The sequence below is a fragment of the Microcebus murinus genome, chromosome 1 (assembly GCF_040939455.1).
Source record: "Microcebus murinus isolate Inina chromosome 1, M.murinus_Inina_mat1.0, whole genome shotgun sequence".
NCBI lineage: Eukaryota > Metazoa > Chordata > Mammalia > Primates > Cheirogaleidae > Microcebus > Microcebus murinus.
In genome coordinates, this window is record NC_134104.1 from 164,957,479 (window position 1) to 164,985,325 (window position 27,847).

At 64.2% G+C, this 27,847-nt stretch overlaps 6 pseudogenes; all 6 read right to left on the bottom strand.

Annotated features, from left to right (window-relative positions):
* Positions 1 to 6,655: 6,655 nt before the first annotated feature.
* Positions 6,656 to 6,774, bottom strand: LOC142875470 (uncharacterized; annotated as a pseudogene).
* Positions 6,775 to 10,304: 3,530 nt separating this feature from the next.
* On the bottom strand, positions 10,305 to 10,423 carry LOC142875485 (uncharacterized; annotated as a pseudogene).
* A 3,524-nt stretch (positions 10,424 to 13,947) lies between these two features.
* Positions 13,948 to 14,066, bottom strand: LOC142875500 (uncharacterized; annotated as a pseudogene).
* Positions 14,067 to 17,592: 3,526 nt separating this feature from the next.
* Positions 17,593 to 17,711, bottom strand: LOC142875515 (uncharacterized; annotated as a pseudogene).
* A 3,479-nt stretch (positions 17,712 to 21,190) lies between these two features.
* On the bottom strand, positions 21,191 to 21,309 carry LOC142875528 (uncharacterized; annotated as a pseudogene).
* A 3,534-nt stretch (positions 21,310 to 24,843) lies between these two features.
* LOC142875529 (uncharacterized) lies at positions 24,844 to 24,962 on the bottom strand (annotated as a pseudogene).
* Positions 24,963 to 27,847: the final 2,885 nt, after the last annotated feature.

Consider the following 27,847-nt stretch of genomic DNA (forward strand, 5'->3'; position numbering starts at 1 on the left):
GTTTCCACACACCCATGGGATACGGTCAGGCAGGGCGCAGTGTGGAACTGGCTGTGTCCACACACGCACCGGAGACGGGCAGGCAGGGCTCTGTGTGCAACTGGCTGTGACCACACACCCAAAGTAGATGGGCAGGCAGGGCGCAGTGTAGATCTGGCTGTGTCCACTCACTCACTGGAGACGGGCAGGCTGGGTGCCGTGTGCATCTGACTGTGTCCACACACCCATGGGAGACGGGCAGGCTGGGCGTCGTGTGGATCCGGCTGTGTGCACACACCCATGGGAGACTGCCAGGCAGGGTTCTGTGTGGAACTCGCTGTGTCCCCACACCCACGGGAGACGGGCATGCAGAGTGCAGTGTGGTTCTGGCCGTGTCCACACACCCATGGGAGACGGGCAGGCAGGGCGCTGTGTGTATCTGGCTGTGTCCACTCACCCATGGGAGACGGGCAGGCAGGGTGCAGTGTGGATCTGGCTGTGTCCACTCACCCACGGGTGACGGGCAGGCAGGGCGCTGTGTGTATCTGGCTGTGTCCACACACCCATGGGAGACGTGCAGGCTGGGCGCCGTGTGGATCTGGTTGTGTAGACACACTCATGAGAGACGGGCAGGCAGGGCACTGTGTGGATCTGGCTATGTCCACTAACCCACGGGAGACGGGCAGGCAGGTCGCAGCACTGTGTGGATCTGGCTGTGTCTACTCACCCACGGGAGACGGGCAGGCAGGGCGCTGTATGGATCTGCCTGTGTCCACTCAACCACAGGAGACGGGCAGGTAGGGCACAGTGTGGATCTTGCCGTGTCCACACACTCATGGGAGACGGGCAGGCAGGGCCCAGTGTTGAACTGGCTGGTTCCACTCACCCAGGGGTGTCAGGCAGACAGGGCGCAGTGTGGAACTGGTGTTTCCACACACCCACGGTAAACGGGAGGCAGGGCGCAGTGTGGATGTGGCTGTGTCCACACACCCACCAGAGACGGGCATGCAGGGCGCTGTGTGGATCTGTCTGTGTCCACTCACCCATGGGAGATGGTCAGGCAGGGTGCTGTGTGGATCTGGCTGTGTCCACTCACACATGGTTGACGGGCAAGCAGGGCGCAGTGTGGAATGGCTGTGTACACACACCCACAAGAGACGGGCAGGCAGGGCGCTGTGTGGATGTGGCTATCTCCACTCACCCACAGGAGACTGGCAGGCAGGGCGCAGTGTGGAACTGGCTGTGTCCACTCACCCATGGGAGATGGGCAGTCTGGGCGCAGTGTGGAACTGGCTGTGTCCACTCAACCACGGGAGACGGACAGGCAGGGTGCAGTGTGGATCTGGCTTGTCCATCTCCAATGGGTGACGGGAAGGCAAGGCGCAGTGTGGAACTGGCTGTGTCCACTCACCCACGGAAGACGGGCAGGCAGGGTGCAGTGTGGATCTGGCTGTGATCACTCACCCATGGGTGACGGGCAAGCAGGACGCAGTGTGGAAATGGCTGTGTCCACACACCCACCAGAGACGGGCAGGCAGGGCATGTGTGGATGTGGCTGTCTCCACTCACCCACGGGAGACGGGCAGGCAGGGCGCAGTGTGGAACTGGCTGTGTCTACTCTCCCACTGGAGACGGTCAGGCAGGGTGCTGTGTGGATGTGGCTGTGTCAACACACCCACGGGAGACGGGCAGGCTGGGAGCCGTGTGGATCTGGCTGTGTCCACACACAAACGGGAGACGGGCATGCAGGGTGCAGTGTGCATCTGGCTGTGTCCACTCATGCATGGGTGATGAGAAGGCAGAGCGCAGTGTGGAACTGGCTATGTCCACACACCTACGGGAGACGGTCAGGCAGTGCTCTGTGTGGAACTGACTGTGTCCACACAAGCACGGGAGATGAGCAGGCCGGGCGCAGTGTGGATCTAGCTGTGTCCACTCACCCATGGGTGACGGGCAGGCTAGGCGCAGTGTGGAACTGGCTGTGTCCACTCACCCATGGGAGACGGGCATGCAGGACGCAGTACGGATGTGGAGGTGTCCACTCACCAGAGGGAGACGGGCATGCAGGGCGCAGTACGGATGTGGAGGTGTCCACTCACCAAAGGGAGATGGGCAGGCAGGGCTCTGTGTGGAACTGGCTGTGTCCACTTACTCACGGGAGACGGGCAGGCAGGGCGTCGTGTGGATGTGGCTGTGTCCAAAAACCCAAGGGAGACGGTCAGGCAGGGCGCAGTGTGGATGTGGCTGTGTCCACTCAACCATGGGAGACGGGCAGGCAGGGCGCAGTGTGGATCTGGCTGTGTCCACTCACCCACGGGAGACGGGCAGGCAGGGCGCAGTGTGGATCTGGCTGTGTCCACTCACCCATGGGTGAAAACAGGCAGGGCACAGTGTGGAACTGGCTGTGTCAACACACGCACCGGAGACGTGCAGGTAGGACTCTGTGTGGAACTGGCTGTGTCCACACACCCATGGGAGACGGGCAGGCAGGGCACAGTTTGGATCTTGCCGTGTCCATACACCCACGGGAGACGGGCAGGCAGGGGGCAGTGTGGATGTGGCTGTGTCCACTCACCCATGGGAGACGGGCAGGCAGGGCGCAGTGTGGATCTGGCTGTGTCCACTCACCCATGGGAGACTGGCAGGCAGGGCGTAGTGTGGATGTGGCTGTGTCCAATCACCCATGGGAGATGGGCAGGCAGGGCGCAGTGTGGATCTTGCCGTGTCCACACACCAACGGGAGAAGGGCAGGCTGGGCGCCGTGTGGATCTGGCTGTGTCCACTCACCCATGCATGACGGGCAGGCAGGGCCCAGTGTGGATCTGTGTACACACCCCCACCGGAGACGGGCAGGCAGGGCGCTGTGTGGATCTGGCTGTGTCCACTCACCCACGTGAGACTGGCAGGAAGGGTGCTGTGTGGATGTGGCTGTGTCCACTCACCCACACGAGATGGGCAGGCTAGGCACCGTGACGATCTGGCTGTGTCCACTCACCCACGGGAGACGGGCAGGCAGGGTGCAGTGTGGATCTGGCTGTGATCACTCACCCATGGGTGACGGGCAAGCAGGACGCAGTGTGAAAATGGCTGTGTCCACTCACCCACCAGAGACGGGCAGGCAGGGCATGTGTGGATGTGGCTGTCTCCACTCACCCACGGGAGATGGGCAGGCAGGGTGCGGTGTGGATGTGGCTGTGTCAACACACCCACGGGAGACGGGCAGGCTGGGAGCCGTGTGGATCTGGCTGTGTCCACACTCCCATGGGAGACGGGCAGGCAGGGCCCAGTGTGGATGTGCCTGTCTCCACTCACCCACGGAAGGTGGGCAGGCAGGGCACAGTGTGGAACTAGCTTTGTCTACTCACCCACGGGTGACGGGCAGACAGGGCGCTGTGTGGATCTGGCTGTGTCACTCACACTCACACAAGATGCGCCTCCACGGCTGGACTCGCCAAGGTGGAGACCTTCCAGCCCCCTTCCTCTCCTCACCTGGCCTCCTTCACCTCCCCGCCCCCCACCCCCAGCCACCACCACCGCCACCTCCACCGCCACTACGGCCGCCGCCACCGATTGCCCACAGGCTGGTCGCCCGCCTTTTGACCCCAGGCAGGGGCCGCCCTCCCCCACAACCCCTTTCAGCTGGGCCCCCCAACCTGTGGGTGGCCTGCCGCCTATTCCCCTGGGCCAGGGCTGGGGCAAGCGCATGGGGGAGGGGAGCCAGTGTATGGGGCATCTCTCTCTCTCTCTAGGGATGTGTCCCACGGGTGGGGTGGCGTGGTCTGTGGGGCGCTGAAGAAATCAGTCCCCTCCATCTCCTACCTCTGGAAAACGCCCCAGCCCGTGGAGAACCGCCGGCACCGCTTCGTGGGGGCCGGGACCCTCCTCTGTGTCCTCCTGTGGCCCAGTCCAAGGGGCCTGGGCCTGGCCGGGGCTGCATTGGACCCCAACCACCCTGGCGTGTGGACTCGCTAAAAATCGGCCATTAGATATTGGATTCCAGCTTCATTGAGGTCATTTCACTAATGAGTGCACCGGAAAGAGTTTCCTAATCCATCTGTGAGGGTGGCAACTGAAAGAGAATTTGAAAGCTGACAGAATAGGCGAGGGAAGGCATAGGAGATTTCCACACCCAGCAAGGAAGCCTTTCCCGAAATGGAAGAAAGAAACGAGCAAACAGAGACACCGGTAGCCCGCCCGGAAAAGAGTCTGCCCCCGAGAGAAAGCACCCTGACCAGGTTCACCCGTGGGTGGGTGGCGAGCTAGCGGCGTTCAGAAGAGCGAGGCCCGCAGTCTGTGCGGAAGACACCTGCACTCGGGTGTGTGTGGCGGCCCGATTCACAAGCAGCTCTAGATGTTAAACCAAGGAGAAGCCAGGGAGTTCCCAACGCCCCAGGTGTCCTCAGCCCACGACTGGCTGCTGTGGGAATGCGAAGCCCGGCTCCTTGTCTCAGAGCGGGGTTCCCAGGAGGATCAGGCTGAAGCTGGGACTTGGCCTCAAAGTGTCCCCTCGCATGGCCACCCCCTTCCCCTTCCTGCTCCTCTACTCCTGGTGCCCCTCCATCCAGGGGCCAGACCTTAAAGAGTCACCGCAAGAGAATCCTGGTCTCAAAGGAGCCTTCTGGGGGACCGGTGCTGAGAGAGGTTGTGGGCATGGCCCGCTGGGGCTCTGCCCGACCCAGGGCTGAGAGATGCCACCTCCCAGCTCTGGGTCCCTGCAGGAAGTGTTGGCAAGCACAGGGCCAGTCCCCCAAAGGCCCAGGTGCAGGGAGCCCAGGCCAAGCAGCCTGTGGAAGAAGCCACTTGCCGTGCCACCCCGGGAACAGGACTGCAGGCCCCGGCCCTTCCCACCTCCTCCTCCTCCTCCTCCTCCCCCCCGCACCCCCCCCCCCGGACATGGCACAGGGCTCAGAGACACCTCAGACTCTTGCTACCCAAGGTGCAAAGGGCATCAGTTGCTCCTCCAACCCCCCCGCCCAGCAGACCACGTTGTCCAGCCAGCCCCCGGGCCTCCCTGGGGTGCCCAGCACAAAAGTGCAGACACCCACCGGACCCTCAGTCTCAGCTTTCGGATGTTTTTGCCACTCTAAGGACCCGCAGGCCCGCTGGGCCTTCGGGCAGGAGAGAGAGCCCCGGGATCCGACGTGGAGAGCTGCGTGTACGTACGTCCCCATCAGGAGGCGGTCCCCACCTCCGCGGCTCTCCCCTTGCGGGGAGCGGCAGCCCAGCCGGCAGCCGCAGGGCCTCAGGGAAGACACCAGGCTGGGCCCCCGCGGCACAGCGGGGGCACGTCCCCCGCACTCACGGGACTTAGGGATGGCTGCTGGAGACTGCTGCGGCCACCCTGCTGCCGGGTTTCTGGAGGGCTTCCTGGAAGCAGCGTCCACACCAAGCCCTTGGAAGGCCCAGGCGACGGAGGAGCCGGTCAGGCAGGGGCCGAGGACGGTGAGAGGCCGGGGGGGAAGGAGCATGTCAGGCAGGGGCAGAGGACGGTGACAGGCCGGGCGGGGAGGAGCCGGTCAGGCCGGGGGCCCAGGACAGTGACGGGCCTGGCCGGGGAGGAGTGCGTCAGGCAGGGGCAGAGGAGACGGGCTGGGTAAGGGTTAGGGTGACAGTTAGGGCACAATTCACAATCGCAAAGACGTGGAAGCGACCCGAGTGCCCATCCATCCAGGAGTGCATTAATAAAATGTGGCGCGTGGACACCACGGAGTGCCATTCGGCTGTGAGGAGCAGCGGTGAGAGGGCACCTCTCGTGTTCTCCTGGCCAGAGCTGGAGCCCGTTCCAGTAAGCCAAGTATCCCAAGAATGGACACACGAGCACCACGTGAGCGCGCTCACCAGCAAATTGGTACGAACGGATGGACACCTAAGTGGACGGAGAGGAATCACCTTCATCGGGTGGGTGTCGGGCGGGTGGGGGGAGGGGATGGGCATCCACATCCATTAGGAATGGGGTGGGTGCGCACCGACTGGGGGATGGGCGCACTTGAAGCTCTGACCCCAGGGGGGGAGGCTTGGAGAGGGCAACTGTACCCGACCTTAACACTGGTACCCCCACAATACGCTGGAACCACATGAGAGGTATATGAATGAGAACACAGGGGGGAGGGGGGCACGGGCAACACATGTCACCTGAATACTTGTACTCCCATCATCTGCTTGAAAAGAGAGAGAAAAGAAAATGCAATAATAGAGGTAAGAGACACTTTTTAAAAATAATGAATCCGAAGAGAAAAGTAAAAGGAGGCCTGTGGAGCAGGTCTGGGTGTGACTCCGGATCCCCCAACATCAGGTGCCACCACCAAAGATTCCTGCGTGGAGCCCATAGAACCCCCAAAAGCAACGGGACGAGTTCTGGTCACATACTCCCTCAAAATGACATCCTGGCCTTCTTCTGGAACTCCCTCCCCTCTCAGACTCTCAAGGTTTCCTCCAGCGTGTCGGTTCCCACAGAGCAGACCTTTGGTCTGAGACCTGACAGTCCAGATGCCACGCATGCTGCCGCGTGGCGGCGGTGTCGCGGCTTGGGACAAGAGGAGGCCCCACGGTGCGGGCTGGGGCGCCAGGCACCGCGGCGGGCGCTGAGGGTTGGGGTCACCCCCACCCCGGGCCGCCGCCGCGCTCCCAGAAAGGGGACAGAACAAGAGGCAAAAAAAAAAAAAAAAAAAAAAGAAGCAGCCTGTGGCACCCGGTATTCCCAGGCGGTCTCCCATCCAAGTACTAACCGGGCCCGACCCTGCTTAGCTTCCGAGACCAGAGGAGATCGGGGGCGTTCAGGGTGGTGTGGCCCTAGACGGCGGCGGAGGGCGCCCCTGCCCCGCTCAAGAAGCCAAGCCTCTCTGCGCTTTTCCCCCGCCGCCGCCGCCGCCGCCGCCGCCGCCGCCGCCGCCGCCGCCGCCGCCGCCGCCGCCGCCGCCGCCGCCGCCGCCGCCTCCCGCCCCAGGCCCCGCGCCGGGCCGGGCCTGTTGAGTTCGCCGGCCGGGTCCCGCGGGCTCCCAGGGACGGGGCTGATGGGCGGGGCGGGGCGGGGGGCTGTCTCTCTATACACACACACACACACTCACACTCACTCACACTCACACAAGATGCGCCTCCACGGCTAGACTCGCCAAGGTGGAGCCCTCCCAGCCCCCCTCGTCTCCTCGCCCGGCCTCCTTCACCTACCCGCTGCCCACCCCCGGCGCGTCGCCGCCGCTGACGCTGACTGCGCACGCACGCGCGCGGCGCTCGCCCTTTGACCCCAGCCAGGGGCCGCCCTCCCCCACAACCCCTTTCAGCTGCGCCCCCCCTCGCCCTGTGGGTGGGCTGCCGCCTATTCCCCCGGGCCAGGGCTGGGGCACAGCGCAAGGGGGAGGGGAGCCAGTGTATGGGGCGTCTCTCTCTGGGGATGTGTCCCATGGGTGGGGTGGGGTGGCGTGGTCTGTGGGGCGCTGAAGAAATCAGTCCCCTCCATCTCCTACCTCTGGAAAACGCCCCAGCCCGTGGAGAACCGCCGGCACCGCTTCGTGGGGGCCGGGACCCTCCTCTGTGTCCTCCTGTGGCCCAGTCCAAGGGGCCTGGGCCTGGCCGGGGCTGCATTGGACCCCAACCACCCTGGCGTGTGGACTCGCTAAAAATCGGCCATTAGATATTGGATTCCAGCTTCATTGAGGTCATTTCACTAATGAGTGCACCGGAAAGAGTTTCCTAATCCATCTGTGAGGGTGGCAACTGAAAGAGAATTTGAAAGCTGACAGAATAGGCGAGGGAAGGCATAGGAGATTTCCACACCCAGCAAGGAAGCCTTTCCCGAAATGGAAGAAAGAAACGAGCAAACAGAGACACCGGTAGCCCGCCCGGAAAAGAGTCTGCCCCCGAGAGAAAGCACCCTGACCAGGTTCACCCGTGGGTGGGTGGCGAGCTAGCGGCGTTCAGAAGAGCGAGGCCCGCAGTCTGTGCGGAAGACACCTGCACTCGGGTGTGTGTGGCGGCCCGATTCACAAGCAGCTCTAGATGTTAAACCAAGGAGAAGCCAGGGAGTTCCCAACGCCCCAGGTGTCCTCAGCCCACGACTGGCTGCTGTGGGAATGCGAAGCCCGGCTCCTTGTCTCAGAGCGGGGTTCCCAGGAGGATCAGGCTGAAGCTGGGACTTGGCCTCAAAGTGTCCCCTCGCATGGCCACCCCCTTCCCCTTCCTGCTCCTCTACTCCTGGTGCCCCTCCATCCAGGGGCCAGACCTTAAAGAGTCACCGCAAGAGAATCCTGGTCCCAAAGGAGCCTTCTGGGGGACCGGTGCTGAGAGAGGTTGTGGGCATGGCCCGCTGGGGCTCTGCCCGACCCAGGGCTGAGAGATGCCACCTCCCAGCTCTGGGTCCCTGCAGGAAGTGTTGGCAAGCACAGGGCCAGTCCCCCAAAGGCCCAGGTGCAGGGAGCCCAGGCCAAGCAGCCTGTGGAAGAAGCCACTTGCCGTGCCACCCCGGGAACAGGACTGCAGGCCCCGGCCCTTCCCACCTCCTCCTCCTCCTCCTCCTCCCCCCCGCACTCCCCCCTCCCCGGACATGGCACAGGGCTCAGAGACACCTCAGACTCTTGCTACCCAAGGTGCAAAGGGCATCAGTTGCTCCTCCAACCCCCCCGCCCAGCAGACCACGTTGTCCAGCCAGCCCCCGGGCCTCCCTGGGGTGCCCAGCACAAAAGTGCAGACACCCACCGGACCCTCAGTCTCAGCTTTCGGATGTTTTTGCCACTCTAAGGACCCGCAGGCCCGCTGGGCCTTCGGGCAGGACAGAGAGCCCCGGGATCCGACGTGGAGAGCTGCGTGTACGTACGTCCCCATCAGGAGGCGGTCCCCACCTCCGCGGCTCTCCCCTTGCGGGGAGCGGCAGCCCAGCCGGCAGGCAGCCGCAGGGCCTCAGGGAAGACACCAGGCTGGGCCCCCGCGGCACAGCGGGGGCACGTCCCCCGCACTCACGGGACTTAGGGACGGCTGCTGGAGACTGCTGCGGCCACCCTGCTGCCGGGTTTCTGGAGGGCTTCCTGGAAGCAGCGTCCACACCAAGCCCTTGGAAGGCCCAGGCGACGGAGGAGCCGGTCAGGCAGGGGCCGAGGACGGTGAGAGGCCGGGCGGGAAGGAGCATGTCAGGCAGGGGCAGAGGACGGTGACAGGCCGGGCGGGGAGGAGCCGGTCAGGCCGGGGGCCCAGGACAGTGACGGGCCTGGCCGGGGAGGAGTGCGTCAGGCAGGGGCAGAGGAGACGGGCTGGGTAAGGGTTAGGGTGACAGTTAGGGCACAATTCACAATCGCAAAGACGTGGAAGCGACCCGAGTGCCCATCCATCCAGGAGTGCATTAATAAAATGTGGCGCGTGGACACCACGGAGTGCCATTCGGCTGTGAGGAGCAGCGGTGAGAGGGCACCTCTCGTGTTCTCCTGGCCAGAGCTGGAGCCCGTTCCAGTAAGCCAAGTATCCCAAGAATGGACACACGAGCACCACGTGAGCGCGCTCACCAGCAAATTGGTACGAACGGATGGACACCTAAGTGGACGGAGAGGAATCACCTTCATCGGGTGGGTGTCGGGCGGGTGGGGGGAGGGGATGGGCATCCACATCCATTAGGAATGGGGTGGGTGCGCACCGACTGGGGGATGGGCGCACTTGAAGCTCTGACCCCAGGGGGGGAGGCTTGGAGAGGGCAACTGTACCCGACCTTAACACTGGTACCCCCACAATACGCTGGAACCACATGAGAGGTATATGAATGAGAACACAGGGGGGAGGGGGGCACGGGCAACACATGTCACCTGAATACTTGTACTCCCATCATCTGCTTGAAAAGAGAGAGAAAAGAAAATGCAATAATAGAGGTAAGAGACACTTTTTAAAAATAATGAATCCGAAGAGAAAAGTAAAAGGAGGCCTGTGGAGCAGGTCTGGGTGTGACTCCGGATCCCCCAACATCAGGTGCCACCACCAAAGATTCCTGCGTGGAGCCCATAGAACCCCCAAAAGCAACGGGACGAGTTCTGGTCACATACTCCCTCAAAATGACATCCTGGCCTTCTTCTGGAACTCCCTCCCCTCTCAGACTCTCAAGGTTTCCTCCAGCGTGTCGGTTCCCACAGAGCAGACCTTTGGTCTGAGACCTGACAGTCCAGATGCCACGCATGCTGCCGCGTGGCGGCGGTGTCGCGGCTTGGGACAAGAGGAGGCCCCACGGTGCGGGCTGGGGCGCCAGGCACCGCGGCGGGCGCTGAGGGTTGGGGTCACCCCCACCCCGGGCCGCCGCCGCGCTCCCAGAAAGGGGACAGAACAAGAGGCAAAAAAAAAAAAAAAAAAAAAGAAGAAGCAGCCTGTGGCACCCGGTATTCCCAGGCGGTCTCCCATCCAAGTACTAACCGGGCCCGACCCTGCTTAGCTTCCGAGACCAGAGGAGATCGGGGGCGTTCAGGGTGGTGTGGCCCTAGACGGCGGCGGAGGGCGCCCCTGCCCCGCTCAAGAAGCCAAGCCTCTCTGCGCTTTTCCCCCGCCGCCGCCGCCGCCGCCGCCGCCGCCGCCGCCGCCGCCGCCGCCGCCGCCGCCGCCGCCGCCGCCGCCGCCGCCTCCCGCCCCAGGCCCCGCGCCGGGCCGGGCCTGTTGAGTTCGCCGGCCGGGTCCCGCGGGCTCCCAGGGACGGGGGTGATGGGCGGGGCGGGGCGGGGGGCTGTCTCTCTATACACACACACACACTCACACTCACTCACACTCACACAAGATGCGCCTCCACGGCTAGACTCGCCAAGGTGGAGCCCTCCCAGCCCCCCTCGTCTCCTCGCCCGGCCTCCTTCACCTACCCGCTGCCCACCCCCGGCGCGTCGCCGCCGCTGACGCTGACTGCGCACGCACGCGCGCGGCGCTCGCCCTTTGACCCCAGCCAGGGGCCGCCCTCCCCCACAACCCCTTTCAGCTGCGCCCCCCCTCGCCCTGTGGGTGGGCTGCCGCCTATTCCCCCGGGCCAGGGCTGGGGCACAGCGCAAGGGGGAGGGGAGCCAGTGTATGGGGCGTCTCTCTCTGGGGATGTGTCCCATGGGTGGGGTGGGGTGGCGTGGTCTGTGGGGCGCTGAAGAAATCAGTCCCCTCCATCTCCTACCTCTGGAAAACGCCCCAGCCCGTGGAGAACCGCCGGCACCGCTTCGTGGGGGCCGGGACCCTCCTCTGTGTCCTCCTGTGGCCCAGTCCAAGGGGCCTGGGCCTGGCCGGGGCTGCATTGGACCCCAACCACCCTGGCGTGTGGACTCGCTAAAAATCGGCCATTAGATATTGGATTCCAGCTTCATTGAGGTCATTTCACTAATGAGTGCACCGGAAAGAGTTTCCTAATCCATCTGTGAGGGTGGCAACTGAAAGAGAATTTGAAAGCTGACAGAATAGGCGAGGGAAGGCATAGGAGATTTCCACACCCAGCAAGGAAGCCTTTCCCGAAATGGAAGAAAGAAACGAGCAAACAGAGACACCGGTAGCCCGCCCGGAAAAGAGTCTGCCCCCGAGAGAAAGCACCCTGACCAGGTTCACCCGTGGGTGGGTGGCGAGCTAGCGGCGTTCAGAAGAGCGAGGCCCGCAGTCTGTGCGGAAGACACCTGCACTCGGGTGTGTGTGGCGGCCCGATTCACAAGCAGCTCTAGATGTTAAACCAAGGAGAAGCCAGGGAGTTCCCAACGCCCCAGGTGTCCTCAGCCCACGACTGGCTGCTGTGGGAATGCGAAGCCCGGCTCCTTGTCTCAGAGCGGGGTTCCCAGGAGGATCAGGCTGAAGCTGGGACTTGGCCTCAAAGTGTCCCCTCGCATGGCCACCCCCTTCCCCTTCCTGCTCCTCTACTCCTGGTGCCCCTCCATCCAGGGGCCAGACCTTAAAGAGTCACCGCAAGAGAATCCTGGTCCCAAAGGAGCCTTCTGGGGGACCGGTGCTGAGAGAGGTTGTGGGCATGGCCCGCTGGGGCTCTGCCCGACCCAGGGCTGAGAGATGCCACCTCCCAGCTCTGGGTCCCTGCAGGAAGTGTTGGCAAGCACAGGGCCAGTCCCCCAAAGGCCCAGGTGCAGGGAGCCCAGGCCAAGCAGCCTGTGGAAGAAGCCACTTGCCGTGCCACCCCGGGAACAGGACTGCAGGCCCCGGCCCTTCCCACCTCCTCCTCCTCCTCCTCCTCCCCCCCGCACTCCCCCCCCCCCCCCGGACATGGCACAGGGCTCAGAGACACCTCAGACTCTTGCTACCCAAGGTGCAAAGGGCATCAGTTGCTCCTCCAACCCCCCCGCCCAGCAGACCACGTTGTCCAGCCAGCCCCCGGGCCTCCCTGGGGTGCCCAGCACAAAAGTGCAGACACCCACCGGACCCTCAGTCTCAGCTTTCGGATGTTTTTGCCACTCTAAGGACCCGCAGGCCCGCTGGGCCTTCGGGCAGGACAGAGAGCCCCGGGATCCGACGTGGAGAGCTGCGTGTACGTACGTCCCCATCAGGAGGCGGTCCCCACCTCCGCGGCTCTCCCCTTGCGGGGAGCGGCAGCCCAGCCGGCAGCCGCAGGGCCTCAGGGAAGACACCAGGCTGGGCCCCCGCGGCACAGCGGGGGCACGTCCCCCGCACTCACGGGACTTAGGGACGGCTGCTGGAGACTGCTGCGGCCACCCTGCTGCCGGGTTTCTGGAGGGCTTCCTGGAAGCAGCGTCCACACCAAGCCCTTGGAAGGCCCAGGCGACGGAGGAGCCGGTCAGGCAGGGGCCGAGGACGGTGAGAGGCCGGGCGGGAAGGAGCATGTCAGGCAGGGGCAGAGGACGGTGACAGGCCGGGCGGGGAGGAGCCGGTCAGGCCGGGGGCCCAGGACAGTGACGGGCCTGGCCGGGGAGGAGTGCGTCAGGCAGGGGCAGAGGAGACGGGCTGGGTAAGGGTTAGGGTGACAGTTAGGGCACAATTCACAATCGCAAAGACGTGGAAGCGACCCGAGTGCCCATCCATCCAGGAGTGCATTAATAAAATGTGGCGCGTGGACACCACGGAGTGCCATTCGGCTGTGAGGAGCAGCGGTGAGAGGGCACCTCTCGTGTTCTCCTGGCCAGAGCTGGAGCCCGTTCCAGTAAGCCAAGTATCCCAAGAATGGACACACGAGCACCACGTGAGCGCGCTCACCAGCAAATTGGTACGAACGGATGGACACCTAAGTGGACGGAGAGGAATCACCTTCATCGGGTGGGTGTCGGGCGGGTGGGGGGAGGGGATGGGCATCCACATCCATTAGGAATGGGGTGGGTGCGCACCGACTGGGGGATGGGCGCACTTGAAGCTCTGACCCCAGGGGGGGAGGCTTGGAGAGGGCAACTGTACCCGACCTTAACACTGGTACCCCCACAATACGCTGGAACCACATGAGAGGTATATGAATGAGAACACAGGGGGGAGGGGGGCACGGGCAACACATGTCACCTGAATACTTGTACTCCCATCATCTGCTTGAAAAGAGAGAGAAAAGAAAATGCAATAATAGAGGTAAGAGACACTTTTTAAAAATAATGAATCCGAAGAGAAAAGTAAAAGGAGGCCTGTGGAGCAGGTCTGGGTGTGACTCCGGATCCCCCAACATCAGGTGCCACCACCAAAGATTCCTGCGTGGAGCCCATAGAACCCCCAAAAGCAACGGGACGAGTTCTGGTCACATACTCCCTCAAAATGACATCCTGGCCTTCTTCTGGAACTCCCTCCCCTCTCAGACTCTCAAGGTTTCCTCCAGCGTGTCGGTTCCCACAGAGCAGACCTTTGGTCTGAGACCTGACAGTCCAGATGCCACGCATGCTGCCGCGTGGCGGCGGTGTCGCGGCTTGGGACAAGAGGAGGCCCCACGGTGCGGGCTGGGGCGCCAGGCACCGCGGCGGGCGCTGAGGGTTGGGGTCACCCCCACCCCGGGCCGCCGCCGCGCTCCCAGAAAGGGGACAGAACAAGAGGCAAAAAAAAAAAAAAAAAAAAAAAAGAAGCAGCCTGTGGCACCCGGTATTCCCAGGCGGTCTCCCATCCAAGTACTAACCGGGCCCGACCCTGCTTAGCTTCCGAGACCAGAGGAGATCGGGGGCGTTCAGGGTGGTGTGGCCCTAGACGGCGGCGGAGGGCGCCCCTGCCCCGCTCAAGAAGCCAAGCCTCTCTGCGCTTTTCCCCCGCCGCCGCCGCCGCCGCCGCCGCCGCCGCCGCCGCCGCCGCCGCCGCCGCCGCCGCCGCCGCCGCCGCCGCCGCCGCCTCCCGCCCCAGGCCCCGCGCCGGGCCGGGCCTGTTGAGTTCGCCGGCCGGGTCCCGCGGGCTCCCAGGGACGGGGGTGATGGGCGGGGCGGGGCGGGGGGCTGTCTCTCTATACACACACACACACACTCACACTCACTCACACTCACACAAGATGCGCCTCCACGGCTAGACTCGCCAAGGTGGAGCCCTCCCAGCCCCCCTCGTCTCCTCGCCCGGCCTCCTTCACCTACCCGCTGCCCACCCCCGGCGCGTCGCCGCCGCTGACGCTGACTGCGCACGCACGCGCGCGGCGCTCGCCCTTTGACCCCAGCCAGGGGCCGCCCTCCCCCACAACCCCTTTCAGCTGCGCCCCCCCTCGCCCTGTGGGTGGGCTGCCGCCTATTCCCCCGGGCCAGGGCTGGGGCACAGCGCAAGGGGGAGGGGAGCCAGTGTATGGGGCGTCTCTCTCTGGGGATGTGTCCCATGGGTGGGGTGGGGTGGCGTGGTCTGTGGGGCGCTGAAGAAATCAGTCCCCTCCATCTCCTACCTCTGGAAAACGCCCCAGCCCGTGGAGAACCGCCGGCACCGCTTCGTGGGGGCCGGGACCCTCCTCTGTGTCCTCCTGTGGCCCAGTCCAAGGGGCCTGGGCCTGGCCGGGGCTGCATTGGACCCCAACCACCCTGGCGTGTGGACTCGCTAAAAATCGGCCATTAGATATTGGATTCCAGCTTCATTGAGGTCATTTCACTAATGAGTGCACCGGAAAGAGTTTCCTAATCCATCTGTGAGGGTGGCAACTGAAAGAGAATTTGAAAGCTGACAGAATAGGCGAGGGAAGGCATAGGAGATTTCCACACCCAGCAAGGAAGCCTTTCCCGAAATGGAAGAAAGAAACGAGCAAACAGAGACACCGGTAGCCCGCCCGGAAAAGAGTCTGCCCCCGAGAGAAAGCACCCTGACCAGGTTCACCCGTGGGTGGGTGGCGAGCTAGCGGCGTTCAGAAGAGCGAGGCCCGCAGTCTGTGCGGAAGACACCTGCACTCGGGTGTGTGTGGCGGCCCGATTCACAAGCAGCTCTAGATGTTAAACCAAGGAGAAGCCAGGGAGTTCCCAACGCCCCAGGTGTCCTCAGCCCACGACTGGCTGCTGTGGGAATGCGAAGCCCGGCTCCTTGTCTCAGAGCGGGGTTCCCAGGAGGATCAGGCTGAAGCTGGGACTTGGCCTCAAAGTGTCCCCTCGCATGGCCACCCCCTTCCCCTTCCTGCTCCTCTACTCCTGGTGCCCCTCCATCCAGGGGCCAGACCTTAAAGAGTCACCGCAAGAGAATCCTGGTCCCAAAGGAGCCTTCTGGGGGACCGGTGCTGAGAGAGGTTGTGGGCATGGCCCGCTGGGGCTCTGCCCGACCCAGGGCTGAGAGATGCCACCTCCCAGCTCTGGGTCCCTGCAGGAAGTGTTGGCAAGCACAGGGCCAGTCCCCCAAAGGCCCAGGTGCAGGGAGCCCAGGCCAAGCAGCCTGTGGAAGAAGCCACTTGCCGTGCCACCCCGGGAACAGGACTGCAGGCCCCGGCCCTTCCCACCTCCTCCTCCTCCTCCTCCTCCCCCCCGCACTCCCCCCCCCCCCCGGACATGGCACAGGGCTCAGAGACACCTCAGACTCTTGCTACCCAAGGTGCAAAGGGCATCAGTTGCTCCTCCAACCCCCCCGCCCAGCAGACCACGTTGTCCAGCCAGCCCCCGGGCCTCCCTGGGGTGCCCAGCACAAAAGTGCAGACACCCACCGGACCCTCAGTCTCAGCTTTCGGATGTTTTTGCCACTCTAAGGACCCGCAGGCCCGCTGGGCCTTCGGGCAGGACAGAGAGCCCCGGGATCCGACGTGGAGAGCTGCGTGTACGTACGTCCCCATCAGGAGGCGGTCCCCACCTCCGCGGCTCTCCCCTTGCGGGGAGCGGCAGCCCAGCCGGCAGCCGCAGGGCCTCAGGGAAGACACCAGGCTGGGCCCCCGCGGCACAGCGGGGGCACGTCCCCCGCACTCACGGGACTTAGGGACGGCTGCTGGAGACTGCTGCGGCCACCCTGCTGCCGGGTTTCTGGAGGGCTTCCTGGAAGCAGCGTCCACACCAAGCCCTTGGAAGGCCCAGGCGACGGAGGAGCCGGTCAGGCAGGGGCCGAGGACGGTGAGAGGCCGGGCGGGAAGGAGCATGTCAGGCAGGGGCAGAGGACGGTGACAGGCCGGGCGGGGAGGAGCCGGTCAGGCCGGGGGCCCAGGACAGTGACGGGCCTGGCCGGGGAGGAGTGCGTCAGGCAGGGGCAGAGGAGACGGGCTGGGTAAGGGTTAGGGTGACAGTTAGGGCACAATTCACAATCGCAAAGACGTGGAAGCGACCCGAGTGCCCATCCATCCAGGAGTGCATTAATAAAATGTGGCGCGTGGACACCACGGAGTGCCATTCGGCTGTGAGGAGCAGCGGTGAGAGGGCACCTCTCGTGTTCTCCTGGCCAGAGCTGGAGCCCGTTCCAGTAAGCCAAGTATCCCAAGAATGGACACACGAGCACCACGTGAGCGCGCTCACCAGCAAATTGGTACGAACGGATGGACACCTAAGTGGACGGAGAGGAATCACCTTCATCGGGTGGGTGTCGGGCGGGTGGGGGGAGGGGATGGGCATCCACATCCATTAGGAATGGGGTGGGTGCGCACCGACTGGGGGATGGGCGCACTTGAAGCTCTGACCCCAGGGGGGGAGGCTTGGAGAGGGCAACTGTACCCGACCTTAACACTGGTACCCCCACAATACGCTGGAACCACATGAGAGGTATATGAATGAGAACACAGGGGGGAGGGGGGCACGGGCAACACATGTCACCTGAATACTTGTACTCCCATCATCTGCTTGAAAAGAGAGAGAAAAGAAAATGCAATAATAGAGGTAAGAGACACTTTTTAAAAATAATGAATCCGAAGAGAAAAGTAAAAGGAGGCCTGTGGAGCAGGTCTGGGTGTGACTCCGGATCCCCCAACATCAGGTGCCACCACCAAAGATTCCTGCGTGGAGCCCATAGAACCCCCAAAAGCAACGGGACGAGTTCTGGTCACATACTCCCTCAAAATGACATCCTGGCCTTCTTCTGGAACTCCCTCCCCTCTCAGACTCTCAAGGTTTCCTCCAGCGTGTCGGTTCCCACAGAGCAGACCTTTGGTCTGAGACCTGACAGTCCAGATGCCACGCATGCTGCCGCGTGGCGGCGGTGTCGCGGCTTGGGACAAGAGGAGGCCCCACGGTGCGGGCTGGGGCGCCAGGCACCGCGGCGGGCGCTGAGGGTTGGGGTCACCCCCACCCCGGGCCGCCGCCGCGCTCCCAGAAAGGGGACAGAACAAGAGGCAAAAAAAAAAAAAAAAAAAAAAGAAGCAGCCTGTGGCACCCGGTATTCCCAGGCGGTCTCCCATCCAAGTACTAACCGGGCCCGACCCTGCTTAGCTTCCGAGACCAGAGGAGATCGGGGGCGTTCAGGGTGGTGTGGCCCTAGACGGCGGCGGAGGGCGCCCCTGCCCCGCTCAAGAAGCCAAGCCTCTCTGCGCTTTTCCCCCGCCGCCGCCGCCGCCGCCGCCGCCGCCTCCCGCCCCAGGCCCCGCGCCGGGCCGGGCCTGTTGAGTTCGCCGGCCGGGTCCCGCGGGCTCCCAGGGACGGGGCTGATGGGCGGGGCGGGGCGGGGGGCTGTCTCTCTATACACACACACACACACTCACACTCACTCACACTCACACAAGATGCGCCTCCACGGCTAGACTCGCCAAGGTGGAGCCCTCCCAGCCCCCCTCGTCTCCTCGCCCGGCCTCCTTCACCTACCCGCTGCCCACCCCCGGCGCGTCGCCGCCGCTGACGCTGACTGCGCACGCACGCGCGCGGCGCTCGCCCTTTGACCCCAGCCAGGGGCCGCCCTCCCCCACAACCCCTTTCAGCTGCGCCCCCCCTCGCCCTGTGGGTGGGCTGCCGCCTATTCCCCCGGGCCAGGGCTGGGGCACAGCGCAAGGGGGAGGGGAGCCAGTGTATGGGGCGTCTCTCTCTGGGGATGTGTCCCATGGGTGGGGTGGGGTGGCGTGGTCTGTGGGGCGCTGAAGAAATCAGTCCCCTCCATCTCCTACCTCTGGAAAACGCCCCAGCCCGTGGAGAACCGCCGGCACCGCTTCGTGGGGGCCGGGACCCTCCTCTGTGTCCTCCTGTGGCCCAGTCCAAGGGGCCTGGGCCTGGCCGGGGCTGCATTGGACCCCAACCACCCTGGCGTGTGGACTCGCTAAAAATCGGCCATTAGATATTGGATTCCAGCTTCATTGAGGTCATTTCACTAATGAGTGCACCGGAAAGAGTTTCCTAATCCATCTGTGAGGGTGGCAACTGAAAGAGAATTTGAAAGCTGACAGAATAGGCGAGGGAAGGCATAGGAGATTTCCACACCCAGCAAGGAAGCCTTTCCCGAAATGGAAGAAAGAAACGAGCAAACAGAGACACCGGTAGCCCGCCCGGAAAAGAGTCTGCCCCCGAGAGAAAGCACCCTGACCAGGTTCACCCGTGGGTGGGTGGCGAGCTAGCGGCGTTCAGAAGAGCGAGGCCCGCAGTCTGTGCGGAAGACACCTGCACTCGGGTGTGTGTGGCGGCCCGATTCACAAGCAGCTCTAGATGTTAAACCAAGGAGAAGCCAGGGAGTTCCCAACGCCCCAGGTGTCCTCAGCCCACGACTGGCTGCTGTGGGAATGCGAAGCCCGGCTCCTTGTCTCAGAGCGGGGTTCCCAGGAGGATCAGGCTGAAGCTGGGACTTGGCCTCAAAGTGTCCCCTCGCATGGCCACCCCCTTCCCCTTCCTGCTCCTCTACTCCTGGTGCCCCTCCATCCAGGGGCCAGACCTTAAAGAGTCACCGCAAGAGAATCCTGGTCCCAAAGGAGCCTTCTGGGGGACCGGTGCTGAGAGAGGTTGTGGGCATGGCCCGCTGGGGCTCTGCCCGACCCAGGGCTGAGAGATGCCACCTCCCAGCTCTGGGTCCCTGCAGGAAGTGTTGGCAAGCACAGGGCCAGTCCCCCAAAGGCCCAGGTGCAGGGAGCCCAGGCCAAGCAGCCTGTGGAAGAAGCCACTTGCCGTGCCACCCCGGGAACAGGACTGCAGGCCCCGGCCCTTCCCACCTCCTCCTCCTCCTCCTCCTCCCCCCCGCACTCCCCCCTCCCCGGACATGGCACAGGGCTCAGAGACACCTCAGACTCTTGCTACCCAAGGTGCAAAGGGCATCAGTTGCTCCTCCAACCCCCCCGCCCAGCAGACCACGTTGTCCAGCCAGCCCCCGGGCCTCCCTGGGGTGCCCAGCACAAAAGTGCAGACACCCACCGGACCCTCAGTCTCAGCTTTCGGATGTTTTTGCCACTCTAAGGACCCGCAGGCCCGCTGGGCCTTCGGGCAGGACAGAGAGCCCCGGGATCCGACGTGGAGAGCTGCGTGTACGTACGTCCCCATCAGGAGGCGGTCCCCACCTCCGCGGCTCTCCCCTTGCGGGGAGCGGCAGCCCAGCCGGCAGGCAGCCGCAGGGCCTCAGGGAAGACACCAGGCTGGGCCCCCGCGGCACAGCGGGGGCACGTCCCCCGCACTCACGGGACTTAGGGACGGCTGCTGGAGACTGCTGCGGCCACCCTGCTGCCGGGTTTCTGGAGGGCTTCCTGGAAGCAGCGTCCACACCAAGCCCTTGGAAGGCCCAGGCGACGGAGGAGCCGGTCAGGCAGGGGCCGAGGACGGTGAGAGGCCGGGCGGGAAGGAGCATGTCAGGCAGGGGCAGAGGACGGTGACAGGCCGGGCGGGGAGGAGCCGGTCAGGCCGGGGGCCCAGGACAGTGACGGGCCTGGCCGGGGAGGAGTGCGTCAGGCAGGGGCAGAGGAGACGGGCTGGGTAAGGGTTAGGGTGACAGTTAGGGCACAATTCACAATCGCAAAGACGTGGAAGCGACCCGAGTGCCCATCCATCCAGGAGTGCATTAATAAAATGTGGCGCGTGGACACCACGGAGTGCCATTCGGCTGTGAGGAGCAGCGGTGAGAGGGCACCTCTCGTGTTCTCCTGGCCAGAGCTGGAGCCCGTTCCAGTAAGCCAAGTATCCCAAGAATGGACACACGAGCACCACGTGAGCGCGCTCACCAGCAAATTGGTACGAACGGATGGACACCTAAGTGGACGGAGAGGAATCACCTTCATCGGGTGGGTGTCGGGCGGGTGGGGGGAGGGGATGGGCATCCACATCCATTAGGAATGGGGTGGGTGCGCACCGACTGGGGGATGGGCGCACTTGAAGCTCTGACCCCAGGGGGGGAGGCTTGGAGAGGGCAACTGTACCCGACCTTAACACTGGTACCCCCACAATACGCTGGAACCACATGAGAGGTATATGAATGAGAACACAGGGGGGAGGGGGGCACGGGCAACACATGTCACCTGAATACTTGTACTCCCATCATCTGCTTGAAAAGAGAGAGAAAAGAAAATGCAATAATAGAGGTAAGAGACACTTTTTAAAAATAATGAATCCGAAGAGAAAAGTAAAAGGAGGCCTGTGGAGCAGGTCTGGGTGTGACTCCGGATCCCCCAACATCAGGTGCCACCACCAAAGATTCCTGCGTGGAGCCCATAGAACCCCCAAAAGCAACGGGACGAGTTCTGGTCACATACTCCCTCAAAATGACATCCTGGCCTTCTTCTGGAACTCCCTCCCCTCTCAGACTCTCAAGGTTTCCTCCAGCGTGTCGGTTCCCACAGAGCAGACCTTTGGTCTGAGACCTGACAGTCCAGATGCCACGCATGCTGCCGCGTGGCGGCGGTGTCGCGGCTTGGGACAAGAGGAGGCCCCACGGTGCGGGCTGGGGCGCCAGGCACCGCGGCGGGCGCTGAGGGTTGGGGTCACCCCCACCCCGGGCCGCCGCCGCGCTCCCAGAAAGGGGACAGAACAAGAGGCAAAAAAAAAAAAAAAAAAAAAGAAGAAGCAGCCTGTGGCACCCGGTATTCCCAGGCGGTCTCCCATCCAAGTACTAACCGGGCCCGACCCTGCTTAGCTTCCGAGACCAGAGGAGATCGGGGGCGTTCAGGGTGGTGTGGCCCTAGACGGCGGCGGAGGGCGCCCCTGCCCCGCTCAAGAAGCCAAGCCTCTCTGCGCTTTTCCCCCGCCGCCGCCGCCGCCGCCGCCGCCGCCGCCGCCGCCGCCGCCGCCGCCGCCGCCGCCGCCGCCGCCGCCGCCGCCGCCGCCGCCGCCTCCCGCCCCAGGCCCCGCGCCGGGCCGGGCCTGTTGAGTTCGCCGGCCGGGTCCCGCGGGCTCCCAGGGACGGGGGTGATGGGCGGGGCGGGGCGGGGGGCTGTCTCTCTATACACACACACACACTCACACTCACTCACACTCACACAAGATGCGCCTCCACGGCTAGACTCGCCAAGGTGGAGCCCTCCCAGCCCCCCTCGTCTCCTCGCCCGGCCTCCTTCACCTACCCGCTGCCCACCCCCGGCGCGTCGCCGCCGCTGACGCTGACTGCGCACGCACGCGCGCGGCGCTCGCCCTTTGACCCCAGCCAGGGGCCGCCCTCCCCCACAACCCCTTTCAGCTGCGCCCCCCCTCGCCCTGTGGGTGGGCTGCCGCCTATTCCCCCGGGCCAGGGCTGGGGCACAGCGCAAGGGGGAGGGGAGCCAGTGTATGGGGCGTCTCTCTCTGGGGATGTGTCCCATGGGTGGGGTGGGGTGGCGTGGTCTGTGGGGCGCTGAAGAAATCAGTCCCCTCCATCTCCTACCTCTGGAAAACGCCCCAGCCCGTGGAGAACCGCCGGCACCGCTTCGTGGGGGCCGGGACCCTCCTCTGTGTCCTCCTGTGGCCCAGTCCAAGGGGCCTGGGCCTGGCCGGGGCTGCATTGGACCCCAACCACCCTGGCGTGTGGACTCGCTAAAAATCGGCCATTAGATATTGGATTCCAGCTTCATTGAGGTCATTTCACTAATGAGTGCACCGGAAAGAGTTTCCTAATCCATCTGTGAGGGTGGCAACTGAAAGAGAATTTGAAAGCTGACAGAATAGGCGAGGGAAGGCATAGGAGATTTCCACACCCAGCAAGGAAGCCTTTCCCGAAATGGAAGAAAGAAACGAGCAAACAGAGACACCGGTAGCCCGCCCGGAAAAGAGTCTGCCCCCGAGAGAAAGCACCCTGACCAGGTTCACCCGTGGGTGGGTGGCGAGCTAGCGGCGTTCAGAAGAGCGAGGCCCGCAGTCTGTGCGGAAGACACCTGCACTCGGGTGTGTGTGGCGGCCCGATTCACAAGCAGCTCTAGATGTTAAACCAAGGAGAAGCCAGGGAGTTCCCAACGCCCCAGGTGTCCTCAGCCCACGACTGGCTGCTGTGGGAATGCGAAGCCCGGCTCCTTGTCTCAGAGCGGGGTTCCCAGGAGGATCAGGCTGAAGCTGGGACTTGGCCTCAAAGTGTCCCCTCGCATGGCCACCCCCTTCCCCTTCCTGCTCCTCTACTCCTGGTGCCCCTCCATCCAGGGGCCAGACCTTAAAGAGTCACCGCAAGAGAATCCTGGTCCCAAAGGAGCCTTCTGGGGGACCGGTGCTGAGAGAGGTTGTGGGCATGGCCCGCTGGGGCTCTGCCCGACCCAGGGCTGAGAGATGCCACCTCCCAGCTCTGGGTCCCTGCAGGAAGTGTTGGCAAGCACAGGGCCAGTCCCCCAAAGGCCCAGGTGCAGGGAGCCCAGGCCAAGCAGCCTGTGGAAGAAGCCACTTGCCGTGCCACCCCGGGAACAGGACTGCAGGCCCCGGCCCTTCCCACCTCCTCCTCCTCCTCCTCCTCCCCCCCGCACTCCCCCCTCCCCGGACATGGCACAGGGCTCAGAGACACCTCAGACTCTTGCTACCCAAGGTGCAAAGGGCATCAGTTGCTCCTCCAACCCCCCCGCCCAGCAGACCACGTTGTCCAGCCAGCCCCCGGGCCTCCCTGGGGTGCCCAGCACAAAAGTGCAGACACCCACCGGACCCTCAGTCTCAGCTTTCGGATGTTTTTGCCACTCTAAGGACCCGCAGGCCCGCTGGGCCTTCGGGCAGGACAGAGAGCCCCGGGATCCGACGTGGAGAGCTGCGTGTACGTACGTCCCCATCAGGAGGCGGTCCCCACCTCCGCGGCTCTCCCCTTGCGGGGAGCGGCAGCCCAGCCGGCAGCCGCAGGGCCTCAGGGAAGACACCAGGCTGGGCCCCCGCGGCACAGCGGGGGCACGTCCCCCGCACTCACGGGACTTAGGGACGGCTGCTGGAGACTGCTGCGGCCACCCTGCTGCCGGGTTTCTGGAGGGCTTCCTGGAAGCAGCGTCCACACCAAGCCCTTGGAAGGCCCAGGCGACGGAGGAGCCGGTCAGGCAGGGGCCGAGGACGGTGAGAGGCCGGGCGGGAAGGAGCATGTCAGGCAGGGGCAGAGGACGGTGACAGGCCGGGCGGGGAGGAGCCGGTCAGGCCGGGGGCCCAGGACAGTGACGGGCCTGGCCGGGGAGGAGTGCGTCAGGCAGGGGCAGAGGAGACGGGCTGGGTAAGGGTTAGGGTGACAGTTAGGGCACAATTCACAATCGCAAAGACGTGGAAGCGACCCGAGTGCCCATCCATCCAGGAGTGCATTAATAAAATGTGGCGCGTGGACACCACGGAGTGCCATTCGGCTGTGAGGAGCAGCGGTGAGAGGGCGCCTCTCGTGTTCTCCTGGCCAGAGCTGGAGCCCGTTCCAGTAAGCCAAGTATCCCAAGAATGGACACACGAGCACCACGTGAGCGCGCTCACCAGCAAATTGGTACGAACGGATGGACACCTAAGTGGACGGAGAGGAATCACCTTCATCGGGTGGGTGTCGGGCGGGTGGGGGGAGGGGATGGGCATCCACATCCATTAGGAATGGGGTGGGTGCGCACCGACTGGGGGATGGGCGCACTTGAAGCTCTGACCCCAGGGGGGGAGGCTTGGAGAGGGCAACTGTACCCGACCTTAACACTGGTACCCCCACAATACGCTGGAACCACATGAGAGGTATATGAATGAGAACACAGGGGGGAGGGGGGCACGGGCAACACATGTCACCTGAATACTTGTACTCCCATCATCTGCTTGAAAAGAGAGAGAAAAGAAAATGCAATAATAGAGGTAAGAGACACTTTTTAAAAATAATGAATCCGAAGAGAAAAGTAAAAGGAGGCCTGTGGAGCAGGTCTGGGTGTGACTCCGGATCCCCCAACATCAGGTGCCACCACCAAAGATTCCTGCGTGGAGCCCATAGAACCCCCAAAAGCAACGGGACGAGTTCTGGTCACATACTCCCTCAAAATGACATCCTGGCCTTCTTCTGGAACTCCCTCCCCTCTCAGACTCTCAAGGTTTCCTCCAGCGTGTCGGTTCCCACAGAGCAGACCTTTGGTCTGAGACCTGACAGTCCAGATGCCACGCATGCTGCCGCGTGGCGGCGGTGTCGCGGCTTGGGACAAGAGGAGGCCCCACGGTGCGGGCTGGGGCGCCAGGCACCGCGGCGGGCGCTGAGGGTTGGGGTCACCCCCACCCCGGGCCGCCGCCGCGCTCCCAGAAAGGGGACAGAACAAGAGGCAAAAAAAAAAAAAAAAAAAAAAAAAGAAGCAGCCTGTGGCACCCGGTATTCCCAGGCGGTCTCCCATCCAAGTACTAACCGGGCCCGACCCTGCTTAGCTTCCGAGACCAGAGGAGATCGGGGGCGTTCAGGGTGGTGTGGCCCTAGACGGCGGCGGAGGGCGCCCCTGCCCCGCTCAAGAAGCCAAGCCTCTCTGCGCTTTTCCCCCGCCGCCGCCGCCGCCGCCGCCGCCGCCGCCGCCGCCGCCGCCGCCGCCGCCGCCGCCGCCGCCGCCGCCGCCGCCTCCCGCCCCAGGCCCCGCGCCGGGCCGGGCCTGTTGAGTTCGCCGGCCGGGTCCCGCGGGCTCCCAGGGACGGGGGTGATGGGCGGGGCGGGGCGGGGGGCTGTCTCTCTATACACACACACACACACTCACACTCACTCACACTCACACAAGATGCGCCTCCACGGCTAGACTCGCCAAGGTGGAGCCCTCCCAGCCCCCCTCGTCTCCTCGCCCGGCCTCCTTCACCTACCCGCTGCCCACCCCCGGCGCGTCGCCGCCGCTGACGCTGACTGCGCACGCACGCGCGCGGCGCTCGCCCTTTGACCCCAGCCAGGGGCCGCCCTCCCCCACAACCCCTTTCAGCTGCGCCCCCCCTCGCCCTGTGGGTGGGCTGCCGCCTATTCCCCCGGGCCAGGGCTGGGGCACAGCGCAAGGGGGAGGGGAGCCAGTGTATGGGGCGTCTCTCTCTGGGGATGTGTCCCATGGGTGGGGTGGGGTGGCGTGGTCTGTGGGGCGCTGAAGAAATCAGTCCCCTCCATCTCCTACCTCTGGAAAACGCCCCAGCCCGTGGAGAACCGCCGGCACCGCTTCGTGGGGGCCGGGACCCTCCTCTGTGTCCTCCTGTGGCCCAGTCCAAGGGGCCTGGGCCTGGCCGGGGCTGCATTGGACCCCAACCACCCTGGCGTGTGGACTCGCTAAAAATCGGCCATTAGATATTGGATTCCAGCTTCATTGAGGTCATTTCACTAATGAGTGCACCGGAAAGAGTTTCCTAATCCATCTGTGAGGGTGGCAACTGAAAGAGAATTTGAAAGCTGACAGAATAGGCGAGGGAAGGCATAGGAGATTTCCACACCCAGCAAGGAAGCCTTTCCCGAAATGGAAGAAAGAAACGAGCAAACAGAGACACCGGTAGCCCGCCCGGAAAAGAGTCTGCCCCCGAGAGAAAGCACCCTGACCAGGTTCACCCGTGGGTGGGTGGCGAGCTAGCGGCGTTCAGAAGAGCGAGGCCCGCAGTCTGTGCGGAAGACACCTGCACTCGGGTGTGTGTGGCGGCCCGATTCACAAGCAGCTCTAGATGTTAAACCAAGGAGAAGCCAGGGAGTTCCCAACGCCCCAGGTGTCCTCAGCCCACGACTGGCTGCTGTGGGAATGCGAAGCCCGGCTCCTTGTCTCAGAGCGGGGTTCCCAGGAGGATCAGGCTGAAGCTGGGACTTGGCCTCAAAGTGTCCCCTCGCATGGCCACCCCCTTCCCCTTCCTGCTCCTCTACTCCTGGTGCCCCTCCATCCAGGGGCCAGACCTTAAAGAGTCACCGCAAGAGAATCCTGGTCCCAAAGGAGCCTTCTGGGGGACCGGTGCTGAGAGAGGTTGTGGGCATGGCCCGCTGGGGCTCTGCCCGACCCAGGGCTGAGAGATGCCACCTCCCAGCTCTGGGTCCCTGCAGGAAGTGTTGGCAAGCACAGGGCCAGTCCCCCAAAGGCCCAGGTGCAGGGAGCCCAGGCCAAGCAGCCTGTGGAAGAAGCCACTTGCCGTGCCACCCCGGGAACAGGACTGCAGGCCCCGGCCCTTCCCACCTCCTCCTCCTCCTCCTCCTCCCCCCCGCACTCCCCCCCCCCCCCGGACATGGCACAGGGCTCAGAGACACCTCAGACTCTTGCTACCCAAGGTGCAAAGGGCATCAGTTGCTCCTCCAACCCCCCCGCCCAGCAGACCACGTTGTCCAGCCAGCCCCCGGGCCTCCCTGGGGTGCCCAGCACAAAAGTGCAGACACCCACCGGACCCTCAGTCTCAGCTTTCGGATGTTTTTGCCACTCTAAGGACCCGCAGGCCCGCTGGGCCTTCGGGCAGGACAGAGAGCCCCGGGATCCGACGTGGAGAGCTGCGTGTACGTACGTCCCCATCAGGAGGCGGTCCCCACCTCCGCGGCTCTCCCCTTGCGGGGAGCGGCAGCCCAGCCGGCAGGCAGCCGCAGGGCCTCAGGGAAGACACCAGGCTGGGCCCCCGCGGCACAGCGGGGGCACGTCCCCCGCACTCACGGGACTTAGGGACGGCTGCTGGAGACTGCTGCGGCCACCCTGCTGCCGGGTTTCTGGAGGGCTTCCTGGAAGCAGCGTCCACACCAAGCCCTTGGAAGGCCCAGGCGACGGAGGAGCCGGTCAGGCAGGGGCCGAGGACGGTGAGAGGCCGGGCGGGAAGGAGCATGTCAGGCAGGGGCAGAGGACGGTGACAGGCCGGGCGGGGAGGAGCCGGTCAGGCCGGGGGCCCAGGACAGTGACGGGCCTGGCCGGGGAGGAGTGCGTCAGGCAGGGGCAGAGGAGACGGGCTGGGTAAGGGTTAGGGTGACAGTTAGGGCACAATTCACAATCGCAAAGACGTGGAAGCGACCCGAGTGCCCATCCATCCAGGAGTGCATTAATAAAATGTGGCGCGTGGACACCACGGAGTGCCATTTGGCTGTGAGGAGCAGCGGTGAGAGGGCACCTCTCGTGTTCTCCTGGCCAGAGCTGGAGCCCGTTCCAGTAAGCCAAGTATCCCAAGAATGGACACACGAGCACCACGTGAGCGCGCTCACCAGCAAATTGGTACGAACGGATGGACACCTAAGTGGACGGAGAGGAATCACCTTCATCGGGTGGGTGTCGGGCGGGTGGGGGGAGGGGATGGGCATCCACATCCATTAGGAATGGGGTGGGTGCGCACCGACTGGGGGATGGGCGCACTTGAAGCTCTGACCCCAGGGGGGGAGGCTTGGAGAGGGCAACTGTACC